Raw genomic sequence first — 25,720 nt, 5'->3', positions numbered from 1 at the left:
AGCCCTAACTAAAAGGAAAAAGAGGCAGTACATTCGTCAAAGACAGGAGAATCTCTTACACCTCTCTAAGGTAGCTCCTACAAAATTTTGGAGGCAGATTCTAACTAGGAAGACTAAGGATAATAATAAAATTGCTCTTCACGATTGGATTTCCTATCTTAAAAAGCTTTATGAATCTCCAAATGTCATGGATAATTTGGAAACCCTTCTCACAACGAAAGAAGTTTTCTCTTTAGAAGACATTAAGTTTGGAGTTAATCGCCTCGCTAATGGGAAAGCTAAGGAAATTGAAGGTTACCAAACATAAATCTTAAAAATTGGAGGTCTTGTCCTCATCCCCCACATCCACAAGCTTTTCAATCAAGCAGTCAGGCAAGGGTTCCCTAAACCTTGGACTGAGAGCCTCATTATCCCTATTTTTAAAAGTGGGGATATAAATAACCCCTCTAATTATCGAACAATTATGATCAGCCCTCTCTTAGCCAAGTTATATGGTAGTATTTTGGAAAAGAAGTTAAGCATATGGCTTGAAAGTGAAGGTAAGCGGGCTAAAGGCCAAGCAGGTTTCATAAGGCATCACTCAACAACAGACCACCTTGTTACGCTTAGGATCATTGTGGAGGAATGTCGTAATGATAAATCCAATTTATTTTGTTGCTTTGTGGACTTTAGAAAGGCTTTCGATACGGTTCCTAGATACAACCTTTGGAATAGATTAGAAGAGCTAAAGGTTCCTCTCGAGTTGAGAGCTGCCGCTATAAGGTTATACGAGAATGTAATTGCCAAGCTAAAGAGCAATGAGGGGTGGTCGAAAGATATTAAGTGTAACATCGAAGTTAAACAAGGTTGCCCCCTCTCCCCTACCTTATTTGGCATTTACATCGATAAGCTCGAAGGCTATTTAGAGGAAGCAGGATGTGATGGCACGATCTTAGTTGGGATAGTCGTCATCCTTCTTCTTTATGCTGACGATATTGTTCTTTTGGCAAGGTGCCCATCTGATCTTAATAAGCAACTCAAGCTTCTTAAGGATTTCTGCTCTACCATGGATATGACTGTTAACACTGACAAAACAAAAGTTATGATTATCAAATCCAAGAAGGACACTTACGCTAATTTTATGTATGACAATAATAACTTGGAGGAAGTGTATTCTTACAAGTACCTAGGAATTGATATTCATCACAAGCTCAACTGGAACCATAACATTGAGAAAAGGATTAATGGGGGGTGGAAAACTTATTTTGGTCTTGAAAATAATTGTAAAATAGCAAACCTCGTAATGTGGGATAAAAAGAAGTTCCTCTTTGAAACTTTAGTCACTCCTATTATCTTATATGGCTGTGAGGTTTGGGGTTGCAGCATCTCCAGAGAATCATGGAGAAAGATTGAGCAAATCCAGAAGCGTTTTATAACTTATAACTTGAAAATTAAAAGTAATACACCCTATCCTATTCTCCTTATAGAAGCAGGTCTTTCCCCTATTGAGAGCCTAACTATGCTTAGGTTTCTGTTGTACAAGCACAAAATCAGTAACATAGACAATCATAGACTTCCTAAGCTAGCTTTAAATTCTAGCCAAAACCACCTAAGGCTCAATTGAGGGTGGCATAAAGACACAAGGGCCTGGTTAAACTATTGGGAGATCAATGAAAATGATGCATTGCAAAACATAAATAACATTAAAGATATTGTTACTTCTAAGTTCAAAGAAAAAATGTGGTGTGAGAAAGATTTAGCGGCTAAAAGAAAATTAAGTTATTATAAGAAGGTCATCAACCCCACCCTAGAAGATCAAAAGTATCTCTCTATTTTAACTAGCTCAAAGAAGAAAATTAATATAACAAAGATTAGAACGAATTCTCATGAGCTCCATAGTGAAACAGGTCGTTGGGCAGTTCCTAAAACGCCATGGATGGAAAGGATCTGCCATATATGTGAGAATAGGAACATCGAGGATGAAAACCACTTCCTCTTAGAGTGCCCCGTGTATAACCACATTAGATCTCAGTTTCACAATCTTCGTTACAATATTGACCTTCCTAGCCTTTTACAATGTCAAAATTATAGTGAGCTCGAGAGGCTTCTCTCCAAGCTTTTTGAGCATAGGAATAAAATCTTAAATCAAAATAAATAATTTGTTTCTTTAGGTCCGATAGACCATTGTTTGGTCTCAGCTGACGTTAACCATCATCATCATCATCATCATATAAATATAAAATAAAGTTATACAAAATTAATATTTACCATGTATAATAAATCTCATACATATTATATTAAAAAATTAAATTATAAAAATTATAAAACACAGTAAAAAAAGATAACAAACTTGTAGACAACCTTATATATTATCATGGTTTTAATAAAATTAACATAAATTCATTTTAACTCTGGATAAAATGTTTTAATTATCAACATTTTTTAATGTTCACTAGATGTTTTTTAATTACATATTAAGTCGTGAAGAAATTACACATCTCTCTCATACTAAAAGTATATATATATTTTTATAATTACTTTTATTTCTTCGTGTAATGATTGATGTAAAATTAAGATGGAAATTAAAGTACTTTATTTATAGTGGATTTTTTTTGTTATTACTATTTTTTAATATGTTAATATAAGTATTATTTTATTATTTTAAAATATAATATATTATGTGATAACATTTCTATAGTGTAAAACTATAAGACAATTAAAAATAAGAATATTTATATATAGATGAATATAAAATTTATATAAATATTAATAATATAAAATTTTGGATAAAACAAATTTTAAGTGAGATCAAACATTTTAGATACAAACATTTCTTTAATTTGAAAATTTTATTTTTTCTAATGATTTTAGTAAATCTTAAATTAACATAAATCTACATTAGTAATCATAATACTTAGAGCCGTAAATAATTATATCATAATATAATACAATTATATAATAAAATTAATTACAATATAATTATAATAAAATGCAAAAAAATAATTTTTATTTTTTTATTTTTTTACATTTATTCAATAACTATGTCAGGATGTAATACAATTTATATTTAAAATAATTATATTTTACTTTATTAATAAATTTATTAACAACTTATGTGATATAATTATGATATAGTTAATAATCATTTTTTACTTATTTGATATAATTACAATATAATTAATAATTATTTTTTACTTAATCAAAGTGATCAATGATCAAATTATTTGAAATAATTACAATATAATTAATATAGAAATAATTATTTTTTACTTTATTGAAGTGATCAATTTATTTGATTTTTTTATAGATATTTTATATATATCTTTCTCTATTTTAAATGCAATATTTTTGTTTATTATTTGAAATAATTATAGTATAATTATAAAATATATATAGAAATAATTAATTTTTTATTTATTGAAGAGATTAACTTATTTGTATTTTATTTTAAATGCAATAATTTTGTTTATTATTTGAAATAATTACAATATAATTATAAAATATATATAGAAATAATTAATTTTTATTTTAATGAAGGGATTAATTTATTTGAATTTTTTTTTATACAATTTAGATATTTTATATATATGTTTAGTTAATCGAGTTGTTTTTAGCGAGATTTTTTGAAAGTTTTTAGGGGCCAGGAATTTATTAAAACCATAAGCTTGATGTGTAACTTGCACAATAGAAATACCCTTGAGGTTTTTCAGGGTGTTGAATCCATATATACAGTTAAAAACTCAGTTGAAATACACAAATCAAAATTTTACCTCAAAATTCTAAAAAATCCCACTAAAACAACTCCATTTTAAATACAATAGGGCTACTTGGTTACATATTCATAGGATTTTGAATAATTTTCAAAGGGCCTCGGGACTTCAGGTTAATCTGGACAAATCATCTATTTTCCATTCTGATCTAAAGCTGGATGATGTTACTTGGCTATCTGATCTTTTTGGTGTTAAAGCTTCCCATATCAGCAATGGTATTAACTATCTGGGGTTCCGGATCAAAGCGACAGGCTATTCCAGAGCTGATTGGTCCTGGCTGGTGGACAGATTTTATAGGAGAATCTCGGGTTGGGAATTCCGGTGTCTTTCTCTGGCTGGGAGAATCATTTTAGTTCAATCTATTCTAAATCAACTGTTCGTTTATTGGGCTCACCTTTTCCACCTACCAGCGAGCATAATCAACAGTATGAACAGTCTGTCGGCTAATTTCATTTGGGGGGGTCGCGCAGAAAAGCATAAATATCATCTTGTAAAGCTCTCTGGCATCTCATCTCCTAAATCTTTGGGAGGTTGGGGTTTATTAAATCTGAAAATCTTCGGCAGAGCCCTCCTATGCAAATCATTATGGAGAGCTATTCAAGGGGATGGTCTATGGAGCCGGCTGATTAAATCCAAATATCTTGCCAATAAGGATTTGGATGTATGGTATCGAAGAGGCAAATTAGGTGTTCAATATGGTTCCCCCATTTGGCGTAGTTTTCGAAAAGTTGAGGCTATCGTTCTGGAGCAGCTGATATGGCAATTTCATAAGGGCAACAAAATCATTATTGGCAAAGATCGCTTTAGGTGTGGATCAGAGGTTATTGACATCCCTAGCTCTCTCATTAATCATCTCCATAGAGGCGGTATTTTTTTCTGGGATAAGTTGATCGCTGCCTGGGATGGTCCTGTGCCGCGTTGGAAAGATTCTTCAGTCCTGAACATTCCAAAAAACTATGAACAGATGTGGTACAACATAGTCCGTCGTCTTCAGAATGGGGGTATCACCTGTACAAGAGAATCAGATTTTTTAGCTTGGGACATTTCTGGTGATCCGGAAAATATATCAGTCAAAGGTTTATATCAGCTGATGATTGGGCAGCATTCCTCCTGGTCCCCGTCATTCCCTCTCATTTTCTGGAAGGATGGTTGTCCTATGAAGATGGTCCTTTTCGCCTGGCTCGTTTTCCATAATCGGAATTTGACCTGGGAAAACTTATTGAAGAGAGGTTGGTTTGGTCCTAATGTTTGTTCTTTATGCAGGGAAGAGGCGGAATCGAACCTCCACATTTTTCTGAAATGCAAGCATTCACTTCATATATGGCAAGATTTAGAATACGCCTATGGTTTCAATCTTGATAGGCTGTTATCGATTCAGGAGTGGCTCATTGATTGCAGCAAGAAAAAGATATTATGGCGTAGAATAGGCATCTTATCTTTATGGTTTATTTGGAAATGGCGTAACTCTTGCATCTTTAACCATTCCAAATTTTCCCCAGCTAAGGTTTTTGATTTAATCTCTGCTTATGTTGAATCGTTCCCTCAGGAACCAGCGAAGAATTTAATCTCATCCTCAGACAGGCTTTCTATTGTTCGTCTTCATCAGCCATCAGCCTTTTTCGATGGGGCAGCTCAACAGGGTCAATGTGGATGCGGCTTCCACATAAAAATTTCTGCAAACTCTCACTTCTCTGCTTTTTGGCATGGGGGTCAGGGATCCAATAATATGGCGGAAGCCATGGCTCTCTCAGGCCTCCTGAAATTTTGCATATTCCTAGACATTCAGCAGGTGGCTTTTTATGGTGATTCAAAGCTATGGGTTGATTCAGTAAATCAGAAAAACTTCATTCAGGCTCATCATCTGTCTGGTTGGAGAGATAGGATACAGTTCTACTGGACCTGCCTGGAGAATTGCTCTATTCAGCACATCAATAGGGAAGAAAACAGTACAACAGACGGTCTTTCAAAAAAGGGACTCTTTTCTACTTCAGAATATTGGCATCTCGAAATTGTATCTGATGATTCCCATTATCAGATATCTGATTTTGCCCTTCCAGACTTGTAAAGCAATATACATGACTGTCGTATTTTTTTTGTTTTTTTTTGAGTTTTTGATATCAGACATTATCAGAATTGAATCCAGCGTCATTTAGCTCTTCAGATTATAGGTTTTTTCCTCCTCATATATTTATGGGATCATATCTCTGATCTGCATAATCAGAAATAAAATGTATTATCAGCTCTTATATCTTTCATATAATACATAAAGCTTTTTTTCTTTGAAAAAAATAATTTTATTGAAAAATAGTTCAATTCAGGACGGTTGACCATCATTTTCTAATAAAAGGTTATATTCATTAAAAATTTAGATTAAAACCTCCAATAAATTAATTAACAAAAAAGTGTATAATAATTTTTGTTATATTTTATTATTAAAAGTATATAATAATTTTTGTTATATTTATTATTAAAGTCATAAACATTTAGTTTAAATTAAATTAAACTAAACGTAATTTCTAGAAATTTTATTATTTCTGTATTTCAAAACTTTAAAGGTTTTTGACATTTTGAAAACATAAATTGTCCGAACATATATAAATCTGGCTGGGTGAATCTTGCACACGTAAAAGGGCTCGAGAAAAATCTACAAAAGGTTTATTTTTTAAAATTTTATATTTGACTACTTTAAACGATATAGATTGAGTATAACAAACGCTAACTTTTCACAAAATAATTTAGAGGATGCAGGTATCACAAACGGTATAAGGCGTGCAGAACATGTAAGTTTTTTCATTGGAGTGGAGGTGTCTCTTCGAAAATCTAAAGATTCTCAAAGGAGGTTGTCAGGTATTAAATTAATGATGGGTTAAGTGTGTTTTTAAAAATATTTTAGTATTTTGACTACCAGTTATTAATGTAAATAGTATTATTATAATTTATTTACATACCATATATTAAAATAATAATTTAATATATTTTTCATTTTTTTATTAAATATTATATTAGTTTTATTTAGAGTAAATATCATAGTATTCATCATCATTAATAAAATATAACAAAATAAAAATAAAATAGAACAAAATAAAAGTAACATGTAACATATGCATGATTCATTAATAACCCAAAACCCTAAAAGGCATTTGAATTACATAGTCAACACGATGACGCAGCTCCTTCCGTCGCCGTCCCTACAGTGCAGGTTGCAAGGTGACGTTGCCATAATAACCCAAAACCCTAAAAGGCATTTGAATTACATAGTCAACACGATGACGCAGCTCCTTCCGTCGCCGTCCCTACAGTGCAGGTTGCAAGGTGACGTTGCCATCGTCGCCGCATTGGATTTTGAGCAGAAATACAATACAAGAAAAAGTTGTTTTAGTGAGATTTTTTGGAGTTTTTTTTTGGGTTTTTTGTCTAAATTTTTTAAAATCTGGGAAGAATTTATTAAGATCACAAGTATGATGGGTAACCCCTGCACAATGTCTTAGAGGCGTTGGATCTCATATATACAATGAAAAAACCCGTTTAAATAACTTAAATCAAAATTTCAGCTCAAATTTTCCTGCCAGATTCAGGCACCAGAAAATTTAAAAATAGCAATAAAGACAACTCCATGCAAGAATCCACTCTCCCATCCTGCATCATATTTCCCTGCAGTTTTTCATAGTGGGAAAACCTATCAAAAATCCAAAAAATCCCACTAAAGACAACTCCATACAAGAATGGTCAGCTATTGGGTGGATCCACTCTCCCATCCCGCATCATATCTCCCTGCACTGTTTTCATAGTGAAAATTGTCAAAATTGTCATAGCAGCATTGAAATAATATTATAAAAGTAATAATGAAATAACCATCATGCAAGTTGACTGATCACTATTATTTAACAAAAATCATGCCATTTTAAATTACCTAAAATAATATTATAATAACAATGAAATAATCATCATGTAAGTTGACTGATCACTATTATTTATCAAAAATCATGCCATTCTAAATTACCTGGCTTCCATACCTGCCAAATATTAAGTCTTAAGCAGTTATACCTTTAAATCTCCCACAACAATTAACCTGTTTCATTACTTCCCAGAAAAACAAACTCTTCACCCAACTGAAACATTTTAAAAACATTTAAAGCATAACCCATACCCAATCTGATCTCTCCGCTATATAACTCCTCTAACATGCCATTCATTTATTGGATCCTTATATACCTAAGGTTTTCTTCAGAACTCTACCCGCAACCTCTATTACAGAACCTACGAATTCACACATAAATCAATCATTAAATACTCGATTCACACACTTACACAATTTCGGGATAAACCTCTGTATAAACAACTGATTACATATCGAGACCCTTTGTCTAATAGGCCTGATCTTCAATATTAGTGGCCTCCCTCCTCTCTTCACTCTGCCCATAGGCTTGCATTTATACCAGAAAGGTTCTATTGAACTAATTCTGGTTCAAACCCTTAATCTACTGAACTGACTCCTAAATGTCCTCTAAGTCCACTTCTAACTCCAGTTAATCCCTAAGAACTCTCTCTAGTTCCTCAAATCATGAAATTGCCCAGAGAGTTATAATTAACTTCTGACTCTCTTTTCATTATTAACCACTCATGTTCTCCTTAATTCAAGAGAATTTACAACATCCTCACAACATCTAATTAATTCTTATCCTACTCACTCAAAAGACTAAATATTACATTAATTCATCACTTAGGAATCCAACTTCCTTAAAACACATGACCCCCTATGTCTACTAAAATACAATGATTTTCTCTTGCGTTGAATTCCCCTGCATCAAACTCCGAAAGTAGAAATTATTCATGATCTCCTGATCATGTGTTGATAAAAACCTCCAAGGTCCCAAACTTTAGTTTGTAGCTGCCCAAATGTCTTGCACCTTTGCTGCTACTGTATTTCCGCTGTCTTCTGTTTCATCTTCCTCTCCCAGGTTCAAGTTCTAATTGATCATCCTTCTTGCTGCTATCATTTTCCTCCATATGGACTGCTTCATTATTAACTGCCATAACTCTTCAATCTCCATCTCTAACATATCTTTGGGCTGGTCCATATTCTGCCATTCACTGTTACCTCTTTCTCTCTGCTTCAAGATGTCGCTATTGTCCTCTAACTCTTCAAATTGCTGTTGGTTATTTTCACTTTGTAGTTGTTGGTTTACTTTTTCTTCTACTTTTGCTCTTGCTCCAACTTTTTCTGCCCTAGATATTGCTGTAGACATTGTTGTAGTTACTGCTCTAGGTACCACTGTAGACATTGCTTCCACCCAAACTTCTTGAATATCCTTAAGGATATCTCCCTTTGCAACATCTAATTTCTGCATTGGATTCTGAATTTCCAACATTCTCTCCAGCAATTAAACATCTCTGTTCCATGGATTAAATTCTTCCATAGATCTTCTTCTTTTATCTTTATTTGGCTACTCATCTGTGCCAAATTTTCTCGAGCATCTGCAACTAAACCTACATTCACAAAACATTTGTTAAAATAAAAACCATAAGGCTTCAGTGCCTTATTTTCCTTTGGTAACAATTCAGTTTGCTTCTTTGTTTTCTCCTCCTCTATCAACATATTAGCCTGCTGATTTGAATTCTCAAAAGAATTCATGAGACTGTCACCGAGTCTCTATTCCATACCATCTTCTTCAATGATATCTCTCTACTTTTATTCACAGTTGTGAACTGCTTCTTCCTTAGCCTGCTACTAGTTAACTTCTTTGAAATTGTTTGATTCTTACTACCTCCCTTTCATCCTTACCCTCTTTTTCTTTAAGAACCTCCATATCATCTTCAAACAATCTCTGTCCTCCCCCAATGACATTCATTTGATCATTTCTTTGGAACAACATTTCTTCAGTCTTCATTGGAATAAGATTGCCATCTTCCTCCTCTATGATAGCTCTAACATTCTGCTGCCTACTCCCAAGTGACTCTTCTGTCTCCTTCTAGTTCTGAGATCTTGCCATCTTAGTCTTGATTTGAACAGATTTCAGATTTTTCTCCTCCTCTCTGACAAACTCTAAAGTTTTTTCATCCTCCTGTGATGTACCTACAATCATCCACAAATTTTTAATTTTAAAATCATAAGACCTGGCGGTCTTACTCGACTCTTTAGTCATCATATTTCCTTGCTACTCTGAATCTTCTACGTGATTTAGCTCCTCAAGCTCAACTTCATCTCCTTCCTTCACAAGGAATGGTTCTTGTCTTGTAAGAGCTCCAACTATTAATTTGTCAATAAGTTCTTTCTGCTGTAACAACTCAATACTTTCCTCATTTGAGAGGTCTTCTTCATCATACTCTGCTGCTTTAGAGTACCTTTTATCCCCTAGAACACATTGCTCCTCATAATTTAGTTCAAGAGCTCTATTCAGTTTCACTTCAGAGTATTCATCTTCTATAAGATACTCCTCCATGCTTTCGACAACTTCACAAGACTATCTATTCTTTCCTATGCATCCTGCAAGCACACCAAAACTATTAGGTTAAAAAACACAAGGCTTGATGGCCTTATACATCAACTCTTCATCTTTAGTCAGCATCTCCTCATGCTGTTTTGAACTATCCTAGTAGTCCACGAGATCTTCACTTGATCTCCATTTTTTAGCTTCAGTGTAGTCTTCACTTTCTCCCAGAATTTCTCCTTGTTCTGGTTCACAAATGGATTCTTCCATTTCCAACTCAATCTCCTTGAGTTTTTCCCTCAGCCACTTTACTTACTTTTGCTATAGCATTCTGTGCATCTCATGCCACTCCACTAGCTTCTTCCTTAATACCCAACCTTGTCTCTGGTTTTCTTCTAGCTGAATTGTTAACACATCAAGTTCTTTTCTTATCTCAACCAACTCCTTGTCAATTCCTCTTGACTCAGTCTCTTGCCATCTGCTTTGGCATTTTTCTTCTCATATCTTCTGTTGTGGCTTCTCTTTGAACCTCTGCTATGACTATCAATAGTCATCTTCTTCTCCTCTTTCTTCATGATCTCCTCACTCATCTACAACAAGCCTCTACAACAACTAGTCCTCTTGCAATATTACCTCACTAAGCTCTCCTCACTTAGTCTTTTGGTAAGCACGGGTCCTCTGTCTGGAACCTCCTCTTGAGCAACACCTTTGCTCCTTCTAGGCTTTTGCAATCTTTCACTCTCTCTTGAGAACACTTCAACTGTCCTCTCTTTGTCCAACCTCTTGTTGGATTCTTTAGGTTCACTGCCACTTCTCCTTTAGAGTGTTTTCCTTACTCTGCCTTCAAGAACACATCTGGTTCTCCTCTCACAACTTCTCTTGCTGTCCTTTGCTGAGATGCTTCATCTGCAACCACAATCTTCAATTTCAATTTGAAACAAAACACACTATCTTACCTCCAAGATCTATGTATGATCTTATTCTCCCATTCTTCTGCACTTTGAATGGATTGTCCTCTGTTTGGTCTCCAAGTCCTCTTTCCTTCAGAACTTGTACTAAGCAATCTTGCTCTCACTTTTCTTCAAGGAATCCTCTATTCCTGTCTACTCCAAGCTTATGTTGGAACTGCTACAATCTCCCAGGAACTTCAAAATTTCCCCTTACAATCTTCTGCTGTAGTCTCTACCATTCATTCACTTAACTTATGCACATTACCTTCTTCTGTGTGCAAACTCCTTTTCATAGGAAATCTTTCCCTACTCTCATTATAATTTTGCTCTGATACCACTAATGACGTAGGGTTACCCCTACTTACTCCCACAGTATGCATGTAAAATGAATAAGCACATTAATCTCAGGAATTTCAAAACTCTAAGGAGTCAACTTTCATTTACTAAGGTTTTAGGCCCCCTTTAATAGTCTCATGCAGAATGATTTATAGACTAACAAGGTCTAATCATTAATCCACCTTTTTCTTTATATCAGAACTTAATCACCCCGCTTAAACCTTCTATCGTCGCTTAACTCATTATAAACTCTTTATCCTTTGATAATGGTGGACTTATATATGGAACTTCATATACCCGCGCTTAATCCTTTATAATTCATTTACAAAGGAAATATATGCAAAACATACCTTTTCCGCCTTAGTACGGCCTTTGCATAGATATCGATGCTACACCTTTATTGCAATCACAATATCGGTCCTCCGCAGTCACACTACACACTCTACCTTCCGCCTTTGATATGTGAACAAATTCTGGTTCTCAAATTATTATACACCACCACTATAACTTCGTTGGGCCCGTTCCACTGATCCTTCCTGCAACGCTCTTTGAACTCTAATCTCTCTGATCTCTGATCAGAAATTCATTGTTGTTAACATGTCGACCATCAACGTATCGCGTTCCATTGCCACCAACCATTTGACCTTCCGAAATACGATTAGCGATCCCATCGGGACAGTCAATCTGACTTCCGATCCGACGGTTGTGATTAAATCGCTATCGCTATCGCTATATTTAAAAGGGTTGTTCCAATATCGTTCCAATGGTTTCCGATTAAATCTTGATCGTTGATATGGCACTCGATCCAACAATCGAGATCCTTCCCCATTCCAAAAGTCGCTTGATGGTCCTCTGCCATTGATCTACACTTAGTAGATCCAATGGTCCACGATGATTTCGGATAGACAACAAGCACAGAGAATAACCATCCAAAAAAGCGGTTTTCTCTCTCTCCTCCGCTGCTATGTGTCGTTTGGCTAGTGGGATCGGGCGGACTCCTCTAAATACTGCTTATGGTTTCTACCTTGCCCGAAATACCACTTTTGAGTATAAACCCTCCTTTCTTAGTTAAGGTTTGCCAATGCAATGTTTCACTCTGCTCCATGCGACATGATCTGGACCATTGATCTATGAGATCCAACGATTGCTGTGCATCACCTATGTACTTTTCCGCTCTTCTCTTTGCTTATGTTTCACGCTATTTTCAGTATTTTCTCTATGGTTCGGGTTTCTTCAAAGGTTCTCATCCTTCCACCATTCCACTACGCACTCTCTCCCGAGCTTTCCTTTTGCAAAATTCTCACATTGCAGTCTCTTCAAAGCTTCACTCTGATCATCCAATTGGATTCAAAGACCCACTACGATTCCTTTGAATCATTCTCCTCCTCTGTGTATTTCTTTAGAACTCCGCCTGCAACCTCTATTACAGAACCTACGAATTCACACACTTACATAGTTCCGGGATAAACCTCTGTATAAACAAGTATAAACAACTGATTACATATCGAGACCCTCTGTCTCACAGGCCTGATCTTCAATATCAGTGGACTCCCTCCCCTATTCACTTTGCCCATAGGGTTACATTTATACCAAAAAGGTTCTGTTGAGCTAATTCTGGTTCAAACCCTTAATTTATTGAACTGACTCCTAAATGTCCTCTAAGTCCACTTCGAACTCCAGTTAATCCCTAAGAATTCTCTCTAGTTCCTCAAATCATGAAACTACCTAGAGAGTTATAATTGACTTCTAACTCTCTTGTCATTATTAATCACTCATGTTGTCCTTAATTCAAGAGCATTTACAACATCCTCACAACATCTAATTAATGCTTATCCTACTCACTCAAAAGCCTAAATATTACATTAATTCATCACTTAGGAATCCAACTTCCTTAAAACACATGACCCCCTATGTCTACTAAAATACAGTGATTTTCTCTTGGCTTGAATGCTCCTACATCATTCCTCGCCTGTAGCTTCTATGTTTACTATATGTTTGAAAAAATGTATATCATGTGAATGACACATTTTGGACAAGATGTAGCCTTGTTATTATTTGTATAGACCTATTATCATCTTTGACACAGTTCTGGGTTATTTTGGGCAACGACTTGTAGGATAGTAGTAAAAAGGTGGCACTAATCTCGTAACTGCACTCTTAAAATTGACAATTTTTGGAAAAAGTTTGTAAGACAAATCTAAGGGGATTAGTGTCTCTAGTAAGTTGGTGCTTACAAATCTGAGTAGATTGATGTCTCCAACAAGTTGACACTTTCAAATTCAAAAGGGGATTGGTGTCTCTTATAAGTGTGTACCTATAAATATTGTAACAATTTGTTGGTGTTTTCATACATTAATCAATTAAAATAAGTTTTTTTGGTTTTATCCCATATGGGTTTCCACATATATCTTGTGGTTGATTCTCTTATTTTATTGATGCTTTATTGTGTTTGAATGATTTAATTCAGTAATACTTTATTATATAGATTCACCCTTCCCCTTCTCAGTATGTATCCACTGGAAAGTAGATCTTAAAGGGACTATTATGCACTTATCATATATCCTTTTCAAATAGAGCATTGCTCTTTGATGGAACCAATTATGATTTCTGAAAAGTAAGAATGGTAGCCTATTTGATGTCTCTTATTTGGCTTCATTCTAAAAAAAAATTGTAAGACAAATCTGAGGGGATTAGTGTCTCCTGCAAGTTGGCGCTTGAAAATATGAGGAAAAACATTTTTTAGCAATAAAACTCACAATATGCATATCACATTAAAAAAAATTGCATTCTCTAACTATTGGACATTTTGGAGTTTTTGGATGGAATTCACCAGAACAATTTGAACAACGTAAAAAAAATCTTAAGACACTCAGTTTGTAGAGAGTTGACAACTTAAATTTGTGATTTCAAAAAATCTTAGCATTAATTAAATAGAAAATTGATAATAGTTGCATTGAGAGATGGGGGAGATGTTGTAGTGTACTTAATAAGCCTAAAATGTAAATGTATGCTATATTCAAATTATATGTTGTATTGGTTGTAAAATGATAAGTTAGACAAATAATAATAATAATAATAATAAAACAAAATGTCGACTTAATTAAAAAATTAGTAAAAATAAAAAAGTAATAAAAATAATACAACAATTTAGTTCAACTTATCATATGATTTATTATATTGTGATTTTTTATTAATAAAATTATAAACATTTTTTTAGCCACAAAAATCACAATATGCATATCACATTAAAAAAATTTGCATTCTCTAACTATTAGACATTTTGGAGTTTTTGGACGTCTGCAGGAACAATTTGAGCTTCAAATTGTGGTTTTTTTTGTTATTTGAAATGTGTTTTTGATTGCATATATGGATTGAGCCCTGTAAAAAAAATATTTGAACACTCTTTGTAGATAGTTCACATCTTAAATTTGTGATTTCAAAAAGTCTTTGTTAATTCTAAGCAAATTCGACTAGAAATTATGACAAAAAAACTTTAAAACATGAGACTACGACAAATAAATTTAAATAATAGCAATTAACTATAATATTGTAAAACATATAATTAATAAACATATAAAATCTTATTAAATTTAATTAATAAACCTATAAATTAATTTTTTTATTTTTATTTATATATATATTATAATTTATATTTATATTTAATAAATAAATATATAAAAATAATATTTAATATTTATAATCAATATTATACTATCATATTGAAAACCATAAAATATGACAAAGGAAAATAACAAATTCTATATTGATTATCATGGTTTTAATAAAAATAAAAATAAGAAAATAGTGTGTGAGAAGTTTATATAAATATCATATATATATATGATCATTTATATTTAAGTTTAATAAATAAAGATATAAAAAATAATATTTATTATTTATTATCAATATTATACTTATCATATTGAAAAATCATAAAATATGACAAAGAAAAATAACAAATTCATATATGTCTATTTATTATCATGGTTTTAATAAAAATAAAAATAATAAAATTTATGTATGTGTGAGAAGTTTATATAAATATAAATATTTTGATTAAGCATTAATATAAAGTTTCATATTTAGGAAGTTTTGAGAGGATCAAATGTTTTTAAGTGGAAACCTGTCCTCATTTTGAAAAAATTAATCTTTCCAAAGATTAGTAATCTTGAATTAAAAAAATATCCCTATTGACAATAATAATATTTAGTCTCCTAGCTAATAGGGTAGTTTAATTAAGGAACATAGCGTTATGAGAGAGATTCAAATTTCAAGTCCCTTATGGACTTATGGATGAAGGCAACAAATATATATATATATATATTTCCCAATGGGGGTGGGAAACACAGATAAACAATGCATTGGACGGTGAGTCCACCACCTCAAGGTGCATTTAAGAGGGGGGTGACATGGCCTTCCCACCACATGCATGTGCATGTGATCACTACAAATGATGATGGAGTGGGTTGTTTCTATTCTTGGCCTGGTTTGGAACATACCATGGTGGAAACATAGGAGTAACATAGTTGTTTTAGACCCCTCTCTAGAGAAGGCAATGTGGCAGAAGGGGAATGTCTCCATGAAAATATTACACAAAAGCCTTACCCCCACTATGATAGCGATATTTCTTAACTCTGCCCTACTTTTGCCTCATATAAAAGATAGTTGGGAAATTGTGGATACAACAATCTACACTTGGAAAATTGATGAGCGTGGGCTTCTGGAAGCAGAATCATATCGAAGCAATTGGAAAAAAAACCTCAAACGCGGGGAGGATGCTAGGCTTGTTCATGGGTCAATAGGGATGGTGAATGCTCCATTAGCTATGGCAACAACAACACCAGAGGTCCACCTTAGCTTACCCCTTGAGCCAAGCAGTACTCTAATGGTATTTTATGTCCTCTCTACCTCAATTCTCGTCATTCCTGACAGATATATCGATGGTTTTCTTTTGATTGGCTTGTTTGTATTTGTTACTCTCAGAGGGAAAGAGGGGGGGATTTCGTTTTGTATATTGAACCCTTGTCTAGTTATATTTCTCTATCTTTCTGCTTTTGTTGATAGCCTTATTTATATTATCAAAATTGCTTCTGTCTACCCCTTGTATAAGCCTCAACCATTCCTTGCCACCCACATGTCCTTTTCTCATTCTCCCACTCCATTATTATTACCCTAATAGTTATTCAACATGAGTACCCAACCTCGGCATCACATGTGTAGCCACAAAGGTGCATGGGGCGATTGTCGGGGTGAGGGTGGATGTGGTTCTCTCCATTGTGTTCAATCCCAATCTAAGCACATGAAGAAACTACTTCATGCAGTCCCTCTTGAGTTATCAATAGAGATTAGACACCTAGAAACTCAACTTATTGATGACTATTTTTTTTTTTAAATTTTAGAAATTATAAAGGATGTCTTCCACTGGGTTCCTGACCCTTGGCACACCAAGGGAAGATAAAAACAATAAATCAACTCAATTACATTCCACTAGCAACTCAAAACTCTTCTTGGCAGAGTATTAGAGGAAAAACAGGAGGAACAATATGATATATGTGCTGCTTTGATTGATATAAAGTGTAACCAGAGGTTCCAATATACATGTTTGGAAACACTGGATGCTTGACTAGCTCAACTTGAGAGTCACCTCCAGTGTGAGCTTAAGCCCCTAGATCTGCATGGTCTTAATGTAAATTTTCTTGCCCTTGTGACCTCTTCAGATTCATGAGTTCTAATGTTCTTCATAAAATGTTAATTTTCACTATTTTAGTTATTAAGATGTTTGACATTCATTTAATTTTGTATTGGCATGATTTATTAAAAGAACTTACTAAACATATCTAGTTTCTTTGAAAGCAAATTGAGACCACCTTTAATGTTTTTTAAAAACATGAATAAATGATTGATATATAATATTATAATTTTATGAAATAATATAAATTTTAATTTAAAAAAATAATATTTAGTGTACTAAATAATTATATCATTATATAATATAAATAATTATAATTTAATTATAAAAATAAATAAATTATATTTTATAATTATATTGGAGTTTTTTAAAATTATGAGAGTAATAAACTTTAAACATTTTTTAGTACCTATTTTCTTATTATATTTATTATTAAAAATTTATAAACATTTAATTTAATTTAATTTAATTTAAATCAAATCAAATCAAAATGAAAAATTTATTATTCTCGTATTTCAAAACTTTGATGATTTTCGCATTTTCAAAACATAAAATCTCCCAACATACGTAAACTTACAAAATGATATTAAAAAAAATTAAAATGATATAACGTCAAAAAAACGGCTCAAGAAAAATCTAGGTTAAGTTTTAATTTTCAAACATAAATATTTGATGAAATTAAAATATATAGATTGTGTATGATTAATTTTAATCTTCCATAAAATATTGGAGTTGTTTTTAGTGTAATTTTTTTGGATTTTTTGATGTTGGAATTTGGTGGAAATTTTGAGGTGAAATTTTGATTTGTGTTATTTAAATAGATTTTTTCATTGTACATATGGATTCAGTACCTTAAAAATTCTCGGGCACTTCCATTATACAGGGGTTACCCATCAAGATTGTGATTTCAATAAATTCTTGCTAAATTTTAATTTTAAAAAAATTAAACCAAAAACTCCACCAAAAATACTTCCAAAAAATCTCACTAAATACAACTAAATACATATATAAAAAAACCAACCTAAACCCGACAAAAAAATCTAAAATTTTCGTGAGAGGTGGATGGGTATCTTTGAAAATGCAAAGGTTTTCAAAGGGCGGTTAGGGAGGCTGTCATGGTCAATAAAGTTGAATTTAAAATGCAAGATCGGCACTGTTATTTCTGTGTCATGCATTAAATTAATGAGGGTTAAGTGTGTTTTTCATTTCATTTTAATTTTATATTAATTTAAATAATATTATTATAAATTTTTAATACCATATATTAAAATAATAATTTAATATACTTTTTCCTCTCCTTAATTAAATATCAGATTATTTTCATATAAATTAACTAGCATTTGCACCTAATGTTGTAAAGGAAACGCCGTAAGGCATAGAGTGGGGAAGAATAGCGGACATGTAAATGGAAATTATTGAAAGCAAGGGTGGATGATCAGAAACCAAGTGACCAGTGCGTGTTTAATCAGAAGATTGGGCAAGCGTTCTTTGGATTGGTGATCATTAGTAAAATTGCAAGGAGGAATATATATATCAATAAAAGCTCATTGTCGGGAGAACAATGAGTGTAGTTTGACTGCAATATCTTTTCCTTCTGGCACTTTTATTGCTATATCTTTTACTTATGCCATGCTCCTGCTCTCTAGAAAGTCCCAGAGAGCAGTTTCCCTTGAATATCTGTCATGCTCAACTGTGTAGATTTTGATTTCAATTAGAGCTAGAGAAAGCAATGTAAGAATGTTATTCTTGATCACAATAAAACAAGTCGTTGGAGGATATCAAAAACGAAGTGACCAATACATGTTTAGTCAGAAGACCAGGCAAGTTCTCTATGAATTGGCGATCATGGGTAAAATTGCAAGGAGGAGAAGATATCGCAGTGTAAGTTCAGTGTTTAGAGAACATTGAACACACTTTGACTGCTATATCTTTTCCTTTTAGAACTTCTACCACTATAGCTTTTCTTTCTGTCATGCTCCTACTCCGATATACTATATTCTCATTCCATTTTCATTAGCAAACATAGTACAAATATAGTCCTGAGCACACCTCTCTCTCCATGAAGTCCAGCTAATCTTATTCCTTCCGTGATGACAAGTTCTGGATTTCATTCCAAAAAGGTGCATATGTCTGACAAGTTTGATATGAAAATCAAGTTTATATCTAGAAAGTTTGTAGATACTAGGCACAGTCACTGCCTACCATGTAATCACATCCTTTGCATTCGTTCCTTCACTCAATAAAATGTAGTTTAGTTTCTCACACTAACATCTATCGATCTATCTACATATATGACTAGCAGTCTCCACAAAAAATAGAGCTCGTAGGTAGCTAAGTCATTAAAATTAACAGTTGGATTGATTTTCCTTTCATAGGTCAGTTCACCCTGATAGGTAATGCAATTTTAAATGGCCAAAGAAGATGCTTCAGCCCTATCACTTATGATTACAACTATCAAACCATGTAATGGCACCCACCCTGATAAGTGCTGCTATTTTAAATGCCCAAAGAGGATGCTTCAGCCATATCACTTATGATTACAACTATGAAGTTGAAGAACAAGACAACCATATGTCTAAAAATAACTTAAGTCAAAAGCTAGACACTGAATATATTTGTTCTTTTGAAACAGGGCTATTCATTACAAAGATGTAATATAACTCTTCACAACAAGAAGCTTCTCCATGCATGTCTTTAGGTGCCAACAAAACCACTTATTATGGTATTTTGGCAACACCAACAAGGTGGAAACAAACAAAGGTTGCACTTTCCACTATTCCCTACATGATCCATCCTTCTCATTAAAGTTTGAGCCACTGGTCTATCCTTCACTTTTTCTCTGAGAAGAAACCCACTGATTTATTATTCAAAATGCTTGATTGATTTTCCCTGGTAAATTATCTTAATTCAAAAGAGACTATAATTGGTTTTCACCTGTGTTCATCTGGAAAGAAACATACAAGAATAAAAGGTAAAGAACGATGCCTCATTCAAAATTAGTGGGCCTCCTAATAACATTGCCAAACCTGCTTTCACTCACTCCCCACGAATTTAGATAAAAACACATTCCAAAGAAGAAATAAATATTTTTTCTATAATCTAGATCTATCTCCATAAGCGCTAGACCCTAGCAGAGTAGTTTCCCTTGAATATCTGTCATGCTCAATTGTGTAGATTGTGTATTATTCATGATTTTCTCTTAAACGTCACCCTTAAGAATGCCCTGGATCTTCCTTGAGGGGAATCGATTTTCTCAATGCTTCTTATTTTCTTAATGCTTCTTATCACATAATGGTATCCCAAAAGTATCATAAATCCAGTCCAATGGAGAGGTATGACTGTAGGGGCTAAATGTCAAAACATACATTTTGCATGCATGAGGCTTCACTGATGCTGTAAGGCTGCCTTTATGATTAGCTGCCGGAGTTCTGTGCTGTAATATCCACACAGAGAAGACTATCAGTGAAATAACAAAAAATGTCATCTGCAACTGAGAATTAAGTATAACGGACACGCCACTGATAACCATCCTAAAATGTTTATGTGCAACTCTGGACATGTAGATGAAATTTACCTTCCATAAGTTCCCGACTTTGGCAGAAAAAGAAGAGTGAAGTCCAATGTCTTTCCAACCATTTTTCAAGCAATCCCACAAATACTAATTCAAATTCTATTCTGAAAGGAAGGAGTTATGGTGGGTTTCACAATAATCTTGCAATTCTACTTGAGCTTACCATGCTTTCTTAATTGTACTCCAGTATTGAATAGTGTTAACAATTAGCTGACCTCATCTTTGATACTATTAGCCAACCTGTTTAAATGAATTATCCTGATAAAATTATAATGGAAATGTTTATATATTTACCCGTTAAACCTTGAAGCAAGTCTCAAAATCATTCTATCATATAGTCTTGGAGATAGGACTGCAAGTTTATGGTCTGAAGCATTGTCCAAAGTGAAAAGAATGCAGCCTATCCAGAAAACATGGGTACAATTTCAGAACAAGTCAAGAAACATTATTTCCAAAAATGATGTTTTGAACAATTCAAAGAGTTCATTTCAACTTCGTTTGTACTAGAGCAATATATAAATTCTGTTATTCTCTGGTTGCTGATCATGTTAGAGAATAACTCTCCAATACATAAATGTAATAGGCTATTTAGGGATTCTGTTTTAGAGTACAAACAGCTCATGTATAAGTGCTGTTAAGGATGATTAGCTGTAGGTTAATGAGTTAAAATAGGGAGGTTAGTTGCTGTTGAAGCTGGAATCTTTCCGCAGGACTCCACTACTGTGTTTGTGTATAAATAGAGGTACCAGTGAATAAAGAATTAGTGAAGTATCTTTGTGTGCACATTTTGTATTGCTGCAATATGTATGTTTCTCATTATTTATCAAGTCACAATCCCAGCTGTAGAATCCAGATGATTAACATGTTGGTCTCCTTGTTGGACAGTAAGTAAATAACTGTGGAGATCAATTCATCAGTTAATCGATGTGAACTGTGGTGTAGTTAGTGGAGTTGGAAAGATATTTGACTAATGTAGTCAAGTCTGATCTCGTGCTAGCTGAATAAGCTATGTAATTTGCTCATATAATCGAATATTGAGACTTTACCTTCTGTTTATATGTATTTATGTTTAAATTTGAAGCCGCAATGTGACTTTAGGAAATTTTTTGACCTATATAACTTTAGGATGATTTTTGGGTTCAACTGAGTTCCACAAAATTCCAATGCAAGAGGGAAGAAATAAAAGGAGCAAGAGAATACCTTGAGGATGCAGTTATCACTCTAAAAATTGTTTTCAATTTCTATGGTGAAATGATATATACACAATTTTTTGTGATGGTATGGTTCATATAGGCAAAAGACAGAGTTTCATCTCGTTCTACCGCTTGTACTCTCTGAGAATGACCATTTTTCTTGTAAATTCGGCACAACACCCAATCATCAAGCTGGAGAACAGAAGTGCCATCAAAATCAACAATACCAATTTTAGTTGAATGAATCAATTCCTATTCATAAAGAATCAAAACACAAGAACTGTGAAAGGAAAATCATTCATATTGATCAATATTCAAGAAAACATCACTTTGTAGGGTGTGTTATTTGTATTTACACAATTGATTTTTTTATTCAATCAACTATGCTATTCTCTGTGCTTTTGCTGGGTTCCTTCATCACCACCATCATTGGGAAATTCATTTCCCTCTTGAAGCATGAAACGAGTAGCAATTCCCAATTGATCTCACACTACCACCACAAAGAAGCTAGCAACCCTGATATACAAATCGAACCAACCATCCTATCAAGAAATCCATATAGTTCTCAATCTATAGCTTTGATAACCCAAAACTCAAATCTTTTATATTCAATATGCACAGAAATTTTCACATTAATATGTCTGGATCTCATTCTAAGATCTTTACAGATATGATACAGAGGTAAACCAGATTTTTCATACTATGACAAGCGATATTAGCAAGTCTTGGAGTCTCTCTTATGTAATGTCTCCTCCTTATTCGATAGAGTTGACGCTGTATGAGCATCGACTGCACTGAAGGGATCATCCAATAGATAAATGTCAGCATCGTTATATACTGCTCTAGCCAACTGAATCCTCTGTTTTTGTCCTCCACTCATATTCAATCCTCTCTCCCCAATCTCTGTCATATCTCCATGAGCAAAACTCCCTATATCCTTGTCTAACGCACAAGCTTTTATTGCCTTCTTGTATTGAATTTTGTCCATTGGTTTCTCATAGAGTATGTTATCTCTGACAATACCACTCTAAATCCAAGCTGTTTGTGCCACGTAGGCAACATTGCCATGTACTTCAACCTACACGTAGTCCAATCAAAAAGTTTATGGAAGAATTTATGTACATAGAAAGCAAAAAAGTTGCATCTACAATCTTGTTGAACTATGAAATGGTTACTTTTGCTCAAGAAGAGTAGTTAATGTTCAACTTACATCTCCTGAAATTTTTGGGATTTCTCCAAGAATTGTATATATCAGAGCAGATTTCCCTGATCCCACTGAGCCACAAATTGCTACCTTTTCTCCAGTTTTAATGTGCAGATGATGTGACTTTGACGTTTGGACAGTGGATTGGGATCATCTATGGCAAGTCAATCTATTCACTTTGACTAATGTATCATTGTACTTATGGATTTATCTCTCTCTGAACATTTGATATTATCAAGAAGAAAAGATCTGTGGGTTTTCCACCTTGTGGGGTTTTGCCCTGGCTTTAAGCCTTTGAACTTTGATGTTCTTTCATTAGTTACTGTCATATGATAATGGTTAATGTGATTGCTAATGAATTAATGGAATTAATAATGAGCTAATGGATTAATGAAGTAACTGACCTAAGCAAAGAACATGTTAACTCAAAAATTAACAGCAATTCATTTATGGCGTTTGCCTATAAAAAGACATTTAACAAGTTCTTGGCTTCCCACTCAATAACTGAATTATAACATGAGGCAGAAATTGTTTCAGCTATGAAATGTGAATGTTGTGTGATCCTGCATGGTCATGCCCTTACTTCAAGCTTCAAATTGGATCCATAGACATTGTCTCCTAATACTTTGACAGCAATACTAGTCTTTTTGGTATGTGTTGTATTGGATGTTCAAAGCTCTGCAATCCACCTGATGTAGAGAAGTAACAACCTGCGAAGGAAAATGCAACAACCAATATTACATTAGAGGCTCTATAGCCAACATTTAGCTACACTTTCATGTGCCAGATAGCTAAAAAACAGATAAGCTCTAATTTAGCAGTCCTATATTACCTCGGGGAAATGGAGCAAAAGATTTTCCACATCCTTCTTTCAGGACATTTGGCTCATCAGATAGTACAAGGTAATCATCAGCTGCAGTGCCCCAAAAGAAAGGCAGTGAATCATCAGTATCCTAGCAAAACAAATAGTTATTGGTCAAAAGTCAAGAAACCCACAATTTCAAGGAATGCTTAATATTTTATATGGGAACAAAATATGTTCAAATAAATACTCAGGGCACCATTCTGTTATTGGGAAATTGGAAGTACAGCCTATGATAGATCATATGAGCAGAATTTTCGGGGTAACAGGTGCCAGTAGCCCATATGATTATAAATAACTAATCTTCCCCCTTCCCTCTCCCAAAACAAATAATTAGAGAAACGTTATGAACATTTAATGACTAGGAGAAACCTGAAAGAGTGATAACGAGAAAACATTACGCAATGTCGAATGACTTAAAAAAAATTGTTGTTATTATTAATCTGTATTCTACAAGCAAGCAATTAACACGTATTACTTGAGCTCGAACCATAGTTGACATGTCTTTATACCTACATCTGAGTTAATGTTAAACGGGGTAATTTCTAACTACAAGAAAACATGAGAATGATACACAGGAACTATAGTATCAAATTTTTTAATATATAAAATTTTTAAAAATAAATATTATAAAATAAAATACTAATTATCATTTTTCAAAATAAATTTGAAATTAAATTGTACCATTAGATCTCCTCACACTTTGAACATAGTGTTACATAACAAAAGGTTTAATATCATAATCAATAGCAACCCAATTTTATCGAGTATCTAGAAATGTATTTGGATCTACCTTGGTTGACAAAATTATTCAAAAGACAAAATACGTACTGCCATACATTAATTATTTTATATATATCTGTGCTCTCTGGCCCATGCAGGTTAAAAAAAAGACAAATATATTGAGTTTGCAACCTGGATTTCTATTTTCCCAAATAATTAACTCATTTTTATCATAAATTTTATACTTAAAGACATGGCACCAACTGTTTCTATGGTCATAAATCTGGGGCGCATTATCAAAACCTTCTGAAATTGAATTAAGCAAGTCGGAAGCTTACACAGGCCACTGGCGTTGAGGAGAAAATCCAAGTAGCTAAACTTAAAAACTGAAAACAGAATCAGCAAAAAGGCACCTATCTGCTATCTCTGAAGTATATCTAATGACTCCACATCTCTGGCGTATTAACAGTCGCAGCCACCTGCTTCACCAGATCTTTCAGGTATCTATGCACAAAACTTATTCTAAGAGTAGTTTGTCCATCTGCTGGTCAGATGATCCAGATCTGCAATAATTTTACAAGATACCAGCAATGACACTCTCATTTTCAACCTGAAAACCACGTACGCACGTCAGAGACTGTACACAAACAAAGAAAGGCAGAGGAAGGAATCAAGGAGATTTAGTTTGCAGATACCTTAAATGTTGTGCCGCAGAGCTCCTCCTCCATGGCTGGAACGGCTGTCACTTTATTACGCTTTACGGCGTTCCCCTCTGAAATCAATTCTCCCAACTTCCTCTCTGTCATCACTTTACACCGTTAGATGCTTTGTTAGACGACTAGATTATCCTCAGCCGTTGATTTGAATGGGTTGGTGACCGGTTGGGACTCGCTGCGCCCGTTGCTTTCCCTTCATGTAACTGCATCACAAAGAGACACTCCGTGATCATAACAGCACAATTTCGAACTTTAGATTAGGGCAAGCCCTTTCTAGTGGCTTGCCCTGATCTAAAGTT

General features: G+C 33.7%; 2 long non-coding RNA genes across 2 annotated transcripts; both read right to left on the bottom strand.

Annotated features, from left to right (window-relative positions):
- Window positions 1-22,743: 22,743 nt before the first annotated feature.
- Window positions 22,744-24,062, bottom strand: LOC149199657 (uncharacterized). The gene is made up of 3 exons (XR_016253305.1): window positions 23,953-24,062; window positions 23,127-23,830; window positions 22,744-22,994 (listed from the first exon to the last, which is right to left on the bottom strand). It is a non-coding gene; the product is annotated as an uncharacterized LOC149199657 (long non-coding RNA).
- Window positions 24,063-24,998: 936 nt separating this feature from the next.
- On the bottom strand, window positions 24,999-25,457 carry LOC149199656 (uncharacterized). The gene is made up of 2 exons (XR_016253304.1): window positions 25,401-25,457; window positions 24,999-25,315 (listed from the first exon to the last, which is right to left on the bottom strand). It is a non-coding gene; the product is annotated as an uncharacterized LOC149199656 (long non-coding RNA).
- Window positions 25,458-25,720: the final 263 nt, after the last annotated feature.

This window comes from Pinus tabuliformis, chromosome 2_1 (genome assembly GCF_031772625.1).
Source record: "Pinus tabuliformis cultivar Carrire ecotype Pingquan chromosome 2_1, CPIR1, whole genome shotgun sequence".
Taxonomy (NCBI): domain Eukaryota; kingdom Viridiplantae; phylum Streptophyta; class Pinopsida; order Pinales; family Pinaceae; genus Pinus; species Pinus tabuliformis.
Note: the sequence above shows the minus strand (reverse complement) of the source record. Positions and strands in the feature narration are given on the sequence as shown.